This window comes from Bactrocera dorsalis, chromosome 6 (genome assembly GCF_023373825.1).
Source record: "Bactrocera dorsalis isolate Fly_Bdor chromosome 6, ASM2337382v1, whole genome shotgun sequence".
Classification (NCBI taxonomy): Eukaryota; Metazoa; Arthropoda; class Insecta; order Diptera; family Tephritidae; genus Bactrocera; species Bactrocera dorsalis.
In genome coordinates, this window is record NC_064308.1 from 18,273,892 (window position 1) to 18,291,917 (window position 18,026).

Sequence of the window (18,026 nt, forward strand, 5' to 3'; positions counted from 1 at the left end):
GTTTAGCATAAACAACGGAAATTACGAATTTTGTAGGCTACCATTTGGATTAAAGAACGCGCCTAGCATCTTTCAAAGAGCTATCGATGACGTTTTACGCGAAGATATCGGAAAATGTTGTCATGTCTATATCGACGACATAATAATTTATTCCCCCGATGAATATTCGCACTTAAATAGTATTGATAAAAATCTTAAGCAAGCTAGAAAAATTGAAAAAGTGTCGGATGAGAGACCCAATTTTGATGACGACCATGGCAAACGAAATAAGGACTACGAATTGAGGGCATGCACCTGGAATGTCCGGTCCCTTAATTGGGAAGATGCAGCTGCCCAGCTGGTTGATGTCCTCGTGAAAACAAAGGCTGACATCACCGCCGTCCAAGAAATGCGATGGACGGGACAAGGACAGAGACGAGTAGGTCCTTGTGACATTTACTACAGTGGCCATATAAAGGAGCGCAGGTTTGGTGTGGGATTCGTGGTGGGAGAGAGACTCCGTCGCCGAGTACTATCATTCACTGCGGTGAATGAACGTCTAGCCACAATCCGCATCAAGCGAGGTTCTTCGACATATCGCTGATTTGCGCCCACGCCCCGACGGAAGAGAAGGACAATGTGACCAAAGATGCTTTTTATGAGTGCTTGGAGCGCACTTATGTGAGATGCCCCCGCCACGATGTAAAAATCGTGCTTGGCGACTTCAACGCCAGGGTGGGCAAAGAAGGTATCTTTGGCACTACGGTCGGTAAATTCAGCCTCCACGAGGAAACATCCCCAAATGGGTTGAGGCTGATCGACTTCGCCGGGGCCAGAAATATGGTTATCTGTATTACTAGATATCAGCATAAGAAGATTCATCAAGCTACCTGGCTGTCTCCGGATCGAAAAACTACCAACCAAATCGATCATGTTGTGATAGACGCAAGACACGTCTCCAGTGTTTTAGATGTGCGTGCGCTCCGAGGTCCTAACATCGACTCGGACCACTATCTTGTTGCTGCAATCACAACAAACAGCCGAACGATTCTCTACTCGGCTTGCACTCCTGCTCTCTGAGAGCACTCGTCAACAACTCGTTATAAGGGAACTGTGGGACGGCATTTCAAACTCCTTACGTACAGCTGCAACCGAAACCATTGGTTTTCGGAAAGTGCAAAAGAACAGCTGGTACGATGAGTGCCGTGTAGCAGCGGAGAGAAAACAGGCTGCCTACCTCGCAACATTACGATCGACCACAACACGTGCGGGATGGGATAGATACCGAGAGTTGAAGAGGGAAGCGAGACGCATTTGCAGACAAAAGAAAGAGGCCGAAATGCGTGAGTACGAAGAGCTTGATAAGCTGGCCGACAGGGGTAACACTCGAAAATTCTACGAAAAAATGCGGCGGCTTACAGAAGGTTTCAAGACCGGAGCATATTCCTGTAGAACCCCCAAAGGTGATCTAGCCACTGATGCCCAGAGCATACTTAAATTATGGAGGGAACACTTCTCCAGCCTGCTGAATGGCAGTGAACGCATAACAACAGGAGAAGGCGAACCCGATTCCCCAATCGATGACGATGGAGCAGACGTTCCATTGCCCGGCCATGAAGAAGTTCGAATAGCAATTGCCCGCCTGAAGAACAACAAAGCGGCAGGGGCCGACGGATTGCCGGCCGAGCTATTCAAACACGGTGGCGAAGAACTGATAAGGAGCATGCATCAGCTTCTTTGTAAAATATGGTCGGACGAAAGCATGCTCAACGATTGGAATCTAAGTGTGCTCTGCCCAATCCATAAAAAAGGAGACCCCACAATCAGGATAACTCTTTAGCAGGTGCTAATTCGGACTAAGTAGGCAATTGAGAAGCAAAGTCCTCTCTCGAAAACCAAAAACCAAACTCTATAAGTCACTCATAATTCCCGTCCTGCTATGTGGTGCAGAGGCTTGGACGATGTCAACAACGCGAGTTTTCGGGAGAAAAGTTCTGCGAAAGATTTATGGTCCTTTGCGCGTTGGTCACGGCGAATATCGCATTCGATGGAACGATGAGCTGTACGAGATATACGACGACATTGACATAGTTCAGCGAATTAAAAGACAGCGGCTACGCTGGCTAGGTCATGTTGTACGGATGGTCGAAAACACTCCAGCTGTGAAAGTATTCGACGCAGTACCCGCCGGGGGAAGCAGAGGAAGCGGAAGAGCTCCACTCCGTTGGAAGGACTTAATGGAGAAGAACCTGGCTTCGCTTGGAATATCCAATTGGCGCCACGCAGCGAGAAGAAGAAACGACTGGCGCGCGGTTGTTAACTCGGCTATAATCGCGTAAGCGGTGTCTACGCCAATTATCTTTATGGAATAAGAAGTATTAATATTTTCACTGACCATCAACCCCTCATTTTCTCCATATCAGAAAAAAATCCGAATAGCAAAATGAAGAGATGGCGCATTCGTAGAGGAATTTTCCCAAAACATTTACTATAAGCCTGGAAAAGAAAATAAGGTAGCCGATGCTCTTTCTAGGCAGTTCGTTAACAATCTGGAAGATTCTGCTTCAGGTGGAACTGTTCACAGTGATGAGTCATCAAGTGATATTATAAAAACTATAAAGCACCCTCTTAACCAATTTAAAAATCAACTTATTCTTACCACATCCAGCATTTTCGATAAAAAACAAACATGTTGTTTCAAAAATTTATTCGGCACACCATATTTTTCGATACTGTCGAAAAGTTTATTTGCTCTCTAAAATCCACAATTAATTATAATGCTGCAAACGGAATTCACTGCTATCTTTCCACTTTAGGGCAAATACGGGGTCGCATATTGTCTGAATTTCCAGGTGTAAAATTTGTTCACACGGAATTACTCGTATTCGATCTTATTAACAAAGATGACCAAGTAGAAACAGTTGCTACAGAACATAATCGGGCCCACCGGTGCTTATCCGAAAATGTTCGTCAAATTTCTAAAGAATATTATTTTCCAGGTTTGAAGAAAATGTTAAAAAATTTAATCGCAAATTGTAAGATTTGCCTGGAAAATAAATATCAACGTCAACCGTTATGGAGATTTTACTTATATTTAATAACACGAAAATTATTGTATCAGATAAGGAAGGAGCTTTTCAATCCAACCTAATAAAAACGTTGCTAAGAGATCACTTCTCAATTGAACAATTCTTCATACCTACGCTTCACAGCGAAAGCAATGGCCAAGTCGAAAGGTTTCACTCAACATTGCTCGAAATAGCACGTTGCATTAAAAAACAGCAGCAAATATGTGAAATTATTGATCTTGTTTTATTAGCAACCTACAAATATAATAACAGTATTCATTCGGTCACAAACGCCAAACCCATTGATGTGTTTCATAACTACCCTCCTGAGAAATTAAATGATATTTGGAAAAGATTAGTGGAAGCTCAAGAAAAGACTCTGAAAAGATTTAAATGCGGAAAAATACCCAAAACATATAAAGTTGGAGAAAAGGTTTTTTTGAGAAGAAACATACGATTAGGAAATAAATTTGACAGGATTTTTACTGAAAAAGTTATTGAAGCAGACCTTGGTACCGCGGTTATGATAGAAGGAAAAAAGATCCATAAAAGCAATTTGCGATAGTTTTTCGAAGAAATTCAGCTAAAAACAAGTTCAAGCAATACAAATAGGTTCTAATTAAAATGAATGACAAATAACTTATGCTGTAACATTTTTCTTTGATTTTGAATTATTACATTTGATTTGAAATTAATTTGTGAACTTAGTTTTAAGATATTACAATTGTTGGTAAAGTTCCTCTAATTTTCTTTGATTTTGAATTATTACATTTGATTTGAAATTAATTTGTAAACTTAGTTTTAAGATATTACAATTCTTGGTAAAGTTCCTCTAATTTGAGAGTAACAGCTTACGTACTTTAGAGAAGCAAAACCAAGTATTTGTCGAAACGTGGACGTTCCGAGCTAAACAAGGGGAGTAGTTAAGATAACCAAGACAAATATAATGTTTACCACACTGGTTAACGAACTTAAGTAACCAGGTCAAATCTTTCGTTTTACCTAAGGGTTAAGATCCTATAAAAAATTATAAATCAACAATTATAAAATGATGCGCGGCCTGTGTGCGTGGCATTCGCTGATTAGCCAGCATCACAAAAATACAACAAAACGGCCTCTTAAAGGCTAGCCAGTCAAAAACGCTACTCCCTTCCTTCCTTTTCCTTTCTTATCGGCAAAATGTGTGCACAGTGAAAAGCTTGGTAAAAACGCAGAAATCAGCCATCTTTGCTTTGATTTCATTTGAACAATGTTGCCATTGCCCAATAAGCATATATAGTTTTGAGCACATCTTTGTTTTCAATTACAATTTTTTACAATATAAAATATCAAAACTGAAAACAAACTATTAAAAATAGTTTATATATTTATAAATAATAGCATTCGACTCTGATTTTGAGTTATTTTAAGAAGATTTCAAACATATTGAACAGATTGAATTATAAAAGTTGATAATTACTGCAGTATATCGATATTGGCAATTGGCATTGAGAGAGCAATCAGCTGCCACGTTTGCTGCGGCAAAATCCAAATGTCGCGGATTCTCACGTCATCCCACGTCAAAGAGAGAAGGGAGTAGTATTTTTCACTATTCAGTTACATTGCGCGTCCATAAGATAGGTCGTGCCAGCTGACTCGGGCCACGATTCTGCGTATTTGACTGGCTAGCCTATTAGTAACAGCCGGATGTTCCCGCCAAAACAGGCGTCCTACCAAAGCAACAACACACCTCACCATTTCGAGTCATTGCGCGAAGCAATCAATGATTCGACCATAGCAACAGTTGAGTTTGGCCGCCTTAAGTGCTGAATACAATACCGACGACAAACGACATCTGTCAAATATTAAAATACACACGTTCTTATGGATACTGTTATTTTGACGACGACACAACTATACGACTGTAGGCCGACGGTTGTCGTTTTCGCTAACTTCAATATTCTCCTATATTGGCCAACGACAGTAGGACGACAGTGAAGTTGACAGTAGAATGGAAGATAGAGAGATGAGGAAGAGAGATGCCACTAATATGTAAAATGTAAAATTATTTACAGCTCTTACAAACTTGACGTCATTTTTACAAATAAAAGCATAAAATAGCTCTATTTTACCATTTATAATAACAATTGATAATTTAAAACAAATAAATTTACCTATTAACTTATTTTTTGCATAAAAAATTTCACTTTGAACAAAATATTAAAATTTCATTGAAGTGCAGGGTATTAGTATGGCCACAACGAAATTGTGTACATGCAAAATGGAGAGCTGCGTTGTTTTGTGTACATGCCAGCCATTGTTATGTTGATATTTGAGTGAATTGGTCTACTTGCGGTAAGTATTATTTTAATTTTGTAATATTTTTACATTTATTGTATGTTATTGGGTTTAATATACAATGAAAACATTATATTTCAGATATAAATATGGACGACGAAATTTTAATCGAAGAAGTACGAAGTTGCCCCTTTATTTATGATATCTCGCACAGAGATTATAAGAATCTAAGAAAAAAAGATATGGCGTGGAAACAAATTTCTACAAACACAAGGTTGAGCGGTAAGGCAAATAAATATAAATAAGATATATCAAATTCTAATATTTATTTCATTTGCAGAAATAGAATGCAAAAATAGGTGGAAGAGTCTCCGTAACTGTTACAAACGATATAAGAATGGAGCAAGTCGCTTCCGGGAGTGGCCAACAAACTACCCGAAGAAAATGGCGATATCTGGAGGCGATGTCGTTTATGGAAAAAATTCCAAATTCAAGGCGGTAAGTAAATCCTGACTCGGCTATAATCGCATAAGCGGTGTCTACGCCAATTAAGAAGAAGAAAATAATTTACTTACGTAACGAAAATAATTTTTTTAATAATGCATTTTACAGTACTATTAGCAGCATAAGCGAGGAGGTCAAAAGTGTCCAACACAATAGAATTATTGATCCATCTTTGGAGGCATCAACATCATCGACGACAATGGAGACATCGCAGCCGACATCTTCGACTGGACGTGGACAAAAGGTATATTTTGTTTCTTTGTTTTGCTTTGAAAAATTTGCTCATTATTTTCCAATCCATTTTCGCAGAAAAAAAACGGCGACGCGTTCGCGAAATTCCTTGAAACGACAGGCGCGAGCATATGTACAATGATGACGAATCACGATCGCGTAAAACCAATTCCACCGCATAACATTTTGCTTCCTTGGCTACATAAATTTCGGAAGCCGGTCTTCCGCCAGACATGGTGTACATATCGAGGCAAAAGTGTCGGCTTTAGTGTTCGAAGAAATCAGCAATTTCTATTTGGGGTATTTGGGGTAGATTAATTAACAATGTGATAATCATAGACTAAAGCTATTTTTTGTTCAATTTATATAGAAAATTATTTTTTTTTTTAAGTAGTTAGTAAGCAAAATTGAATTTCATGTTTTTTTGTATATATGTATATAATGGTGATATTAGAAGTAACTTTTTTAATTTAAAAATGTGATATGTAAGAAATGTTGAAGAATATGAATTACGAAAACGAAATTTAATTACCTGTTTTATATATATATGTATATAGTGATTATATTAGAAGTAACTATTTAATTTAAAAATGTGATATAAAGGGTGATTTTTTAAGAGCTTGATAACTTTTAAAAAAAAAAAAACGCATAAAATTTGCAAAATCTCATCGGTTCTTTATTTGAAACGTTAGATTGGTTCATGACATTTACTTTTTGAAGATAATTTCATTTAAATGTTGACCGCGGTTGCGTCTTAGGTGGTCCATTCGGAAAGTCCAATTTTGGGCAACTTTTTCGAGCATTTCCGCCGGAATAGCCCGAATTTCTTCGGAAATGTTGTCTTCCAAAGCTGGAATAGTTGCTGGCTTATTTCTGTAGACTTTAGACTTGACGTAGCCCCCACAAAAAATAGTCTAAAGGCGTTAAATCGCATGATCTTGGTGGCCAACTTACGGGTCCATTTCTTGAGATGAATTGTTGTCCGAAGTTTTCCCTCAAAATGGCCATAGAATCGCGAGCTGTGTGGCATGTAGCGCCATCTTGTTGAAACCACATGTCAACCAAGTTCAGTTCTTCCATTTTTGGCAACAAAAAGTTTGTTAGCATCGAACGATAGCGATCGCCATTCACCGTAACGTTGCGTCCAACAGCATCTTTGAAAAAATACGGTCCAATGATTCCACCAGCGTACAAACCACACCAAACAGTGCATTTTTCGGGATGCATGGGCAGTTCTTGAACGGCTTCTGGTTGCTCTTCACCCCCAAATGCGGCAATTTTGCTTATTTACGTAGCCATTCAACCAGAAATGAGCCTCATCGCTGAACAAAATTTGTCGATAAAAAAGAAAAGAACCGAACACTGATTTTGGTAATAAAATTCAATGATTTGCAAGCGTTGCTCGTTAGTAAGTCTATTCATGATGAAATGTCAAAGCATACTGAGCATCTTTCTCTTTGACACCATGTCTGAAATCCCACGTGATCTGTCAAATACTAATGCATGAAAATCCTAACCTCAAAAAAATCACCCGTTACTTACAAGAAATGTGAATAGTCAAATAATATATTTGAATATTTGGGTGCCCAGCTTAGTGGGAGGCATACCCTTCAGTCACTTACACTCGCGTTATATTCTATTTACCTATGTGAGTGAAATGCGAAAATGCCCGGTGGCTGCTGATGGAGCGGTGACTTGAGGTATCGTGGACGACTCGAATTAACGCGCACAGGTTTGGTGGATTGGATACCCGTAGAGGAGCGTAGGTACTATCGCGGCGCAGCGTATAAGCGAATGTTCCAAGAAGAAATGTAAATGTGCGAACTGTATGTGTCGAATTGCTGGCACGAATGTTTTGAATCTGCTCAGGAGACCATCTTTTATGCTGAGTGGGTGGATGTACAAGTGAGGTGAGTTGTCTTGTGTGGTGTCGTCAAGTACTAGTGTGTGCTAGTTTTTCCGGTTAAAGTGGGGGGATGCTTAATTCATTTAAACATCCTGGGCCCCCTAGGCGAATATTTTGCCTAGTATTTTGTATAAGGTGATACATGTAATTTGCTTACTGTTGGCGAAGTAGCCGAGGTTGCAGAATATAAGCTGTAAGAAGCGATTTTGCTTTTAGTATACATTTGTATTTTATGTAAGTAGTGGTGCTTTAGGTAGTAATTTTTTTTTGCGTGTTTTGACGACTTATTATTATAGAAAAAAATGTTTGCTTTTATTTATTTTACTAGCGGTTATTTAAATTTTTTATTTCATCCTCACTATCCTTTATAAGCAGAGGCAAATTATAAACAACCGGTATACCATCGGTATATTTAAATAACCGCTAGTTACTCCATGCCTGGCTCAGATGTGGCCAGAATGGGTATTTCCTTAGCCCTAGATTTAGGACTATAAAATTAAAGGGATCTTGCGAGAGTGCCGTGAATGGAGAACGGCTTCGATTCGTAGAGTATAAAATTTTTCATAATTAATTAATTCTTTTTATAGCTGATTCCCATTAATCACCAATGTGAGGAGCGCTAATGTAGATGTACATAATTTTATTATATTATAAATATTAATAATATTTATGTGCGTATGCACTAATTTGACAAGTAGTAGCAAGTAGTTGTTTAGAAATGGTTTTTTATTTTCATTATTGGCGAAAGCCATCCTGCGGGGTCGAAAGGTGACGAAAATATATTCAGAGGGAATCTGACCTTGCTTTTTCTACCTTTATGTGGGGTATTGCAAAATTGTGGCTTTAGTGGTTGTCGTACGACGTACCGGCCATTATTTGATCGAGTAGTTATGGCTTTAGAAAAGTCCTCACAATACTGATCTTCTTTAGTTTTGTTTAATATTTGGTATTTTTTTAGTATTCTATTATTTTCGTATCTAGATTTTAGAGCTTCCCAAGCCAAATTGAAATTATCGTCATTAAGAGCGAACTGTTTTACTATGATGCCTGCTTGACCTTTTGTCTTGTATCGTAGGTGATACAATTTTTGTGCTTTTGATAATTCTGGATGGTTGATATAAACGGCTGTAAACATGTCCCGGAAGGACGGCCATTCTTCATAACCTCCGTGGAATGTTTCTGTATCACATGGCGGTACCTCGAGGTGGATGCCGGAACTTGCCTCTTGATTGTCTATTTGTGGCAGCTCTACTCTACTGTGGGGAGTAGGTGCAATTGCTTTAATGAGCTTTAATTGATCGGAGATCATAGCTTTTGTATCTTCATACTAGTCTAAGCAGTTTCCGTATATGGCGTAAGCAGATGATTTAAAATTATGTGGCAGGTCTGAATCGTCAGAATATAGTATGGCGTCATGAGCCACTTGGAGACGAGTCCAAAAATTGTTAAGATTTTGGCTATTTATTTCTAATAATGATTCCGAGTTTTCGTGAATCGGTGAGGAGGCAAATCTAGTGCAGTATCTTTTGAAACTGTCACTTTCTGAAATAAATTTAGCAACCTGTGTTGAGCGTGTAGCTTCAGGTGTACTTTGATTTTTGTTATTGTTCATTTTTAATATATTGTATTAAAATATTTCTCAAGCGAATTAAATTTTCCTCAGAGTAAACTGATTTGAATTAGAAAATTGATTTGAACCTTTTTTTAAGGTAAATATTTTATTTTCAGTTTAGGTTGTTAACCAACTAATATGTACATATGTTGTTTCGTGTTATTATTACCGTTTCTATTTATTTGCAAAATAATAATATTTAATTATTTTATTTTAGTTTTAATTTTGCAAATATGCACACTTTTAATTTACAAACACTTCTTACGTCCTTAAGTTAGTATTTAGGTACACCCTAATACTTGGACTTGTGTGTATGTGCTTATGAAAGTATTTATGTTTTGTGCAATTGAGGCTCGCTGAAGAGATCAATGCGCTATTTACATAAGTATGCACGAATTGTTTGTGTGCTTATGATTATGCTTTTTCTTATATTTTTAAGCAATTGAGAGCTTGTTAGAGAGATCAATTCGCTTTTTTTGATTAGTATGCACAAATTGTTTGTGCGTTTATGAATATGGTTTCTTCGTAAGCAATTGAGAGCTCGTTAGAGAGGTCAATTTGCTTTTTGTATGCAATCCTGCTTGTTTTTGTTTGCTAAAAAACAAGTGGTATTGCAGAATAGATGCTAATGTGGACTTTAAAAGGATTTGTATGTACGTAAGTTTGAATGTATAGTATTCAAATTTATATATGTATATATATATATTTTTTTTTGGTTGTGTTCACAAACTTAAGTATATTTTGTGAAACTGATTTTTTTGTATTCGTTTCAATAAACGTATTCTGTAAGTTTTATTTTACCGTTCCGTTTAGTTATTTACGAAAAATTGCGATAATTTTTTTTTTTTGAAAATTAATTAAAATTTTAAATTTTTAATAATTTTGTACCCAGTGTAGGGTATACAATTACATGCAGATATACGTTATAGAGTGTATGTATTCATACATATGTGTGTATGTTCGCACTGTTAAGAGAGTGCGAAAGCGAAGTGGATAATGAGCAGGATGCTCACGTATGCACTTTATTTGTATTTGGTATATGCATGTAATTTATCTACACTCGGTAAATATGCATATATGTATGTATTTTATATTTTTTGTGTTGCCTTATATGTTATAATTTTAATGTTTGCCTTTGCTTACTTAGTTTTTTGCAATCCTACTTACTGTTTCATTAAGCAGAAGTGGTATTGCCGGAAAATATTGCAAGTAAATACTTGAATTTTGGCTAATTTTTGTTTTTGTTAAATAGTTATGTTTGAATACACAAAGGTAAGCTCATCATATAGACATTAAATAATTATTTTATTCAAGTTTATAAATATTTAGATATATGGAATATTGTTTGTAATCGCTTTGTTGTGCTGTTAAAACGGGTTTTAAGGTACAGATTTTAAAATAGTATATAAAACCTTTTTTTGTATACATACATATATGCATATCATTAAGTCTGGAAAATGGATTAAATACGCTCCCTTGGTTACTTCAAGAGCTGTGTAGGTGTATACTTATATGCATGCGAATTAGTTCCCGCAAAAGGGAATTTTTTAAAAAATATATGTTTTACATCCGCGAACGCGCGGATCAAATGAAAACGCTTGTAGTTTTGGTGGATTGCAAGATACAAATCAAATCTTTATTTCTGAAATACTAATATATATACATTTTGGTTTTATTTACTTAAAGTTAAAGCTGAAGTGTAAGCATCAGCTTGATTGAATCCAGAACAAAGAGTTAATTACATTTTTAGCTGTGACAGCAAATTCCAGCAGAACGTTACGCGTTCTGATTTCTTTACGATTGTTATTGTTATGCCTTCTTGTGAGGGCGAGCGATATTGTTTTGATAATAATGGATTATTGGATTCAGAACGGAAAAAGCATATCGAATTCTTAAATAATCAGAAAAGTGAATTATGTTTCTAGTTTATGAGGCAGTGTAATTGCAGAGTGCAAAGATTCAATTTTGTTTACAGTTGTGCTAAGGTTTCTATGCGGAGGCTATCGTTAACTCCCCCCTTCCTAAAATGAATCGTCCCCGATTCACTATTATTTTGAGTTAATTTAGATATTTGATTTAAAAGAGCATTGTAAGTGATTTCTTGAAATTTCGCATTTTCGATTGGTTTGGGAATTGCGCGAGATTTTTTTAATTTTAGTATTAAGTAAGTTATGAAAATTATTCCCAAGATTAAAATTATATACCAAAAATATGAATTTACTATTATGTTCTTGTTCCGTTCTGCTAAAATATTTATATTGTCTAATTTTAACATTTTATTGGTTGTTTCAAAATATTCTAATATTTCAAAATTATTAATGTGGTTATTTTTAAAATAATTCCAAATTTTTACTTCAATGTTTTCATAAGATTGATTATTTATTATAGTATAATTTTCAAATGTTATTAAATATGTTCCATTTAATGTTTGGTTATCTACAATGTTTTTTCCTGAAACTAATATCGCTCCTGATTTAATTTCTTCAATTTGTAAATTTTTTTCTTTTATTTTGTTACATTTTCCTTGTTTTTTATTTAAAATTTCTGACAAACATGTGTTTTTCTTATTTAATTTACAATAGGTTTTTGAAATTTCTGTCTTACAATTTTGAATATTAAAAAACTTATTTTTACAATATATTATGTTCTGGTCAATAATAAGCTTACCATCTAATTGAGCTATGGCTCTTACATCGTTGTACTTAGTACATGTTAGTTGTATTTTAGGATATTTAATATAAATTATAATTATGTCTCCTTTTTGGGCTATTTTAAATTTAGAAATGTCCATTAAATCTGTTATAGTCATAATACCGTGTTGGTAATATGTTATGTTTTTTAATTCATCATAATGTAAAATTGTTGGATTTAAAATTCCAATTTTACCAAAAGTTATTGTATTTATTAGATTTTGCAGTTCATGAATAACATATTGATTTCGTTTTCTTTTTATTTTCCTGTTGGCAGTATCGCCTTTAATATTATTTACTGTTTCAGTTAATTCTGTTATTATTTTAAAAATTTCTGAATTTGTTGTAAATTGCTTATTGTTATTTATTACCAGTTCGTCCAATTTATTATTAATTTTTACAATGTCATCATGGTCTGGTGTACCAGCTATCCATTTCCAAAGCGTTCCTAATTCATTTATACCTCTTTTTTGCCGAAAATTGGTTTGTTTTAATTGTTCTATTAAAGTTTTAATTATCAAAATTTCAGATTCAGTTTCTTGTGTAATAATTCCTAGGCTGTCGTGATTTTGTTCGTTAATACTGTAAAAATTTCTATTTTCGTTTGCTATTATATTTTCAAAATAAGATAAATTAGTAATGTGGAATAGGTCTCCGTATTCTTCATAAATGGAAACATCTCCATTTTCGATAAGTACGTAGTCTTGTCGAGTATAGTCTATAACATCAGCGGATGCTGAGCTGATTAATGCAGTCAAGATTAAAATGATCATATTGGAAACCTATAAAATTATGATTTTATATTATCTTTATGAATAATTCTATTTCTATTATTAATTATTATTTTATTCTCTAAATTTTCCTTAACTTGCTGTTTTTTATATCTAGGTTCTAATTTATTTCTCTCTCCTATTATTTTCTCGTAAATGATTTGTCCAGGATGATATTGCTTATCTGATCTATGTCTATTATGAAATGTTAACATTTTCTTCTGTGCTTGCTTTAAAGTTGTTGGCAAATTTTCATGGTTTATCTATATATATAAAAATGAAATGGTGAATAGTTGTAACGCTAAAACTCGAAAACGGCTGAACCAAATGAAATACTTCCTTTGGGGGATTTGTTTGTTATTACCACGCGCAGGTCATGTCTTAAAATCAGAATAAAATATTAAGGGGGCGTGGCACCTCCCATACAAATTGAATTTTTCAAGTCGAATATCCTCAAAAGTGTTTAAGGTAGGAACATGAAAATTGGTACAGAGCTACAGGATAACAACACCACTCTCACCTATAAAACCGGGGGCTATCGAATAAGGGGGCGTGGTGCCTCCCATACAAACTAAATTTTTTAAGCAGAATATCTGTGAAAGGGTTCAAGGTAAGGACCTGAAAATTGGTATAGACCTATATGGTATCAAAAGCCTTCTTACACATAAAAGAAGGGATAATCGGAAAAGGGGGCGTGGCACCTCACATACAAACTGAACTTTTCAAGGTGAATATCTTCAAAAGTGTTTAAGGTAGGAACATGAAAATTGGTATAGAGCTATAGGAAACAACACCATTCTCACCCATAAAGCTTGGTGTTATCGAAAAAGGGGACGTGGTACCTCCCTTACAATCTTTAATTATTTTGGTTGTTAATCCAATTGTTCTTGCTGCAGCGGTTATATGGTAATTTTGGTTGTGTTACGTGCTATTTTTGGTTTATGGAAATGGCAGTTTTATGAAACAAACACAAATTAAATTAAACGTCAATTTTGCTTTGCAATCGAACACGCAAAATTTAGAGGTCAATAAAAATGCGCCTTGCTTTACTGATATATTGATATATTTTGTTTTAAAAAGTGAGTTATTTAGTGAAAGTGATTTAGCATGTTGGCGAATACCGATTTATGTACATTGGAATTTATCATTCAATTGATCTGCATCCTTAGTTTAATTCATTCATTTTTGGAGTTTTCAAAGGTAAGTTATTGGTCCGTAAAACCTTATATGAACTTTATGCAAATGAATGATCATTTCCAATTAGATATTTGTTACGATGTCAAGAATCAGTACGTATGGTAACACTTCTCGGAGTTCCCAGGCCGCAAGGAGAACACGAAATAGCAGAGCACGTCAAAGTGAAAGTGTTATTGAGAGGGTATCACCACGAAATAGACTGCTGGAGAGTAGCACGCACCAGTTAGAAGATGTCAACCAAACATACAATCAGCAAGAACGATTGAGAAGAAGGGAAGTTCACAATCAGCAACAACGATCGAGAAGAAGGGAAGTTCGTGCTCGCCAAAGTGATGAAGTAAGATCACAACATGCGATTATTCGACGACAACAGCGGCAACATCTTTCTTTTGTGAACTTTGAACGGGCAGGTTTTCGATATGATCCAAACATTCAATATAGCGCATCTGTTCAAATCGGTCAGATGTCAGTAGTTTGTCAATATTTCAATGCAGTCAAATTTAAAAATGAACCGTTGCCAGAATTGCTTCCACCACCACAGCCATTGTTCCAGCTGCTTTACGGTGAATCTCCTCACTCGAGCTATTTCTTAAAGCGCACTAAAATGTACAACGATTGTTTTCAAATGACGTCGCTTGGCGGTGAAATTGTAAATGAACAAAACTACAATCCAACGTTTAAGGTATTTTTGCCAAACAATATTCGACAGAAACTACAGAGCTTTCCTCCAATTATACACGTTCATGGGCAAATGTTTCATTTCGCTGGATCGCTGTTGCCGCATCCAGATCAAGAACACAAATATCTCCAAATTTACTTTCTGGGAGATTAACATGATGAAGTAAATCGGCGTTGTGCTATCTTCAATACAACGAAAAAAGAAATAATCGAACAATTGCAGCAAATGTTACACGAACACAATGACCTCAATAAACTGTTTACGATTTCGTTGGAACGTATGCCAACAGATGATCATAGTATAATCATACAAGCGGACAAACGACCAACAGGGACACATGAAAGACAATATAATGCACCTACAGTTAGCGAAATATCAGTTGTTGTTGTTGGAGAAAATTTGCAGTCGCGTAATATTGTTATCAAACGTAGAAATCTAAACGCACTAAAACGGATAAGTGAGACACATCGGTCTTACGACGCAATGCAATATCCGCTCATGTTCTGCCGTAGAGAAGACGGATATCACTTAGGATATAAGATGATAAATCCGGTGAATGGTTAGTAAAAAAAAAATTTGTTTGCTACTTCATATAGGTAATTTAAGCTTTTAGGTGTCGAGACAAATAAAAAAGTCAGTCAGTTCATTGAAGTTTTACGCATATCGAATGATGATTCGCTAAAACTATGACGACCATTTACTGAGATATGGACGGTTATTTCAACAGTATGCAGTTGACATGTATGTTAAAGTTGAGACAGAACGACTTAATTACATGCAATACAATCAGTCGAAGTTGCGATCTGAAGAGTATATTCACTTAAGAGATGCAATGAATGGTGATGCGGATTTTACAAATATTGGGCGACTCTATATTTTGCCATCGACATACATTGGCAGTCCTAGACACATGCATGAGTACTCCCAGGATGCGATGACTTACGTGCGCAATTATGGACGGCCGGATTTGTTTGTTACATTTACAAATCCAAAATGGCCAGATATTACGAATCTATTGCATCCCGGTCAATCACCAAGCGATCGCCACGATGTTACAGCACGCGTGTTTAAACAAAAACTCAGATGTTTGATGGACTTTATTACGAAACAACGTGTATATGGCACTGTTCGATGCTGAATGTACTCATTGGAGTGGCAGAAGAGAGGTTTGCTCCACGCACACATTCTTCTTTGGATGGTGGAGAAAATTACACCTGACCAAATTGATGACATAATTTCCGCCGAAATTCCTGATGTCGAAATAGATCCAGAGTTGCACGAAGTGGTGATGGCCAATATGGTTCATGAGCCATGCGGAGAACACGATCCATCTTCGGTTTGTATGTCGGACAGTAAATGCAAAAAACGCTGTCCCCGTGCTTTTATTTCGGAAACTCAAACTGGAAACGACGGATACCTTCTCTATCGGCGTCGCTCACCCGCTGACAATGGCAGAACATTCATCACTCAATTGAAAGGAAAGAATTTCGTGGTTGATAACACATGGATCGTTCCGTATTCGCCAATTTTGTCTAAGGCATTCAAAACACATATAAATGTTGAGTATTGCAGTTCAATAAAATCAATTAAGTATGTTTGCAAATATGTCACCAAAGGAAGCGATATGGCGGTTATTGGCGTTAAAGGAGATGAAATTAGCAAATTTCAAATGGGCAGATATGTAAACTGCAATGAAGCAATCTGGAGCGAGCCAGCAAAACCACATTTGATTTTATCATTGATCTGATAAAGGATGACGAAATATTCAATGGTCCACGTTCATGTAAACAGTTCCCTATCCAAATTCAATTGGCTGTAGTAATGTACCGACTGGGTTCATGTGGAGAAGGAGCAACAATTACTATAATTGCTAGTTTGTTTGGTATTAGCGATGGTGGAGTAATACAGGTGAGCTATTTACATATGTATCTTTAGCTTTAGTTGTTCAAACACTCAGTGAACTACCACATTGTGCTGGCTACGTAGATGGAACGGAGATAAAATTGGCGGAAAAACCCACTGTAGATTGTGAAGCATATTTTTCTTGCAAGCATATATATTCACTTAAGGCTCAATGTGTGTGTGACCACAAACTAGTAATTCGTCATATGGTATTGGGGTATCCCGGTAGTGTTCACGACGCTAGGATATACAACAATTGCGAGCTGTCCACAAACGCCACTGAAATGCTAACAGGATCAGAGTGGTTAGCTGCAGACAGTGCATATAAATTAACTTCGAGCCTTATTACTCCTTTTAGAATAAACGCAACGGAAGGCACCTTGAATCAACGAATTCTGTTCAACAGAACGTTCAGCCAGTACCGAATAAGAATTGAGCATTGCTTTGGTTTATTGAAATAATTTTTAATAGCTTGAAAGAACTCAAAATTCAAATAAAGAGTGATAATTCGGCAAAGTTTGCATGCCGGTGGATATTAGTTTGTGCGATATTGCACAGTATTATAAAGGCTGATTTTTTAAGAGCTTGATAACTTTTTTTAAAAAAAAAAACGCATAAAGTTTGCAAAATCTCATCGGTTCTTTATTTGAAACGTTAGATTGGTTCATGACATTTACTTTTTGAAGATAATTTCATTTAAATGTTGACCGCGGCTGCGTCTTAGGTGGTCCATTCGGAAAGTCCAATTTTGGGCAACTTTTTCGAGCATTTCGGCCGGAATAGCCCGAATTTCTTCGGAAATGTTGTCTTCCAAAGCTGGAATAGTTGCTGGCTTATTTCTGTAGACTTTAGACTTGACGTAGCCCCACAAAAAATAGTCTAAAGGCGTTAAATCGCATGATCTTGGTGGCCAACTTACGGGTCCATTTCTTGAGATGAATTGTTGTCCGAAGTTTTCCCTCAAAATGGCCATAGAATCGCGAGCTGTGTGGCATGTAGCGCCATCTTGTTGAAACCACATGTCAACCAAGTTCAGTTCTTCCATTTTTGGCAACAAAAAGTTTGTTAGCATCGAACGATAGCGATCGCCATTCACCGTAACGTTGCGTCCAACAGCATCTTTGAAAAAATACGGTCCAATGATTCCACCAGCGTACAAACCACACCAAACAGTGCATTTTTCGGGATGCATGGGCAGTTCTTGAACGGCT

General features: G+C 36.2%; 1 protein-coding gene and 1 long non-coding RNA gene across 2 annotated transcripts in view; one reads left to right on the forward strand and one right to left on the reverse strand.

Annotated features, from left to right (window-relative positions):
* Nucleotides 1-18,026, reverse strand: part of LOC125779266 (uncharacterized) — a 124,274-nt gene that overhangs the window by 71,967 nt on the left and 34,281 nt on the right. The window lies entirely within an intron of this gene.
* On the forward strand, nt 2,695-17,671 carry LOC125779583 (uncharacterized). The gene is made up of 6 exons (XR_007423357.1): nt 2,695-5,381; nt 5,466-5,606; nt 5,665-5,822; nt 5,937-6,072; nt 6,138-6,817; nt 17,540-17,671. It is a non-coding gene; the product is annotated as an uncharacterized LOC125779583 (long non-coding RNA).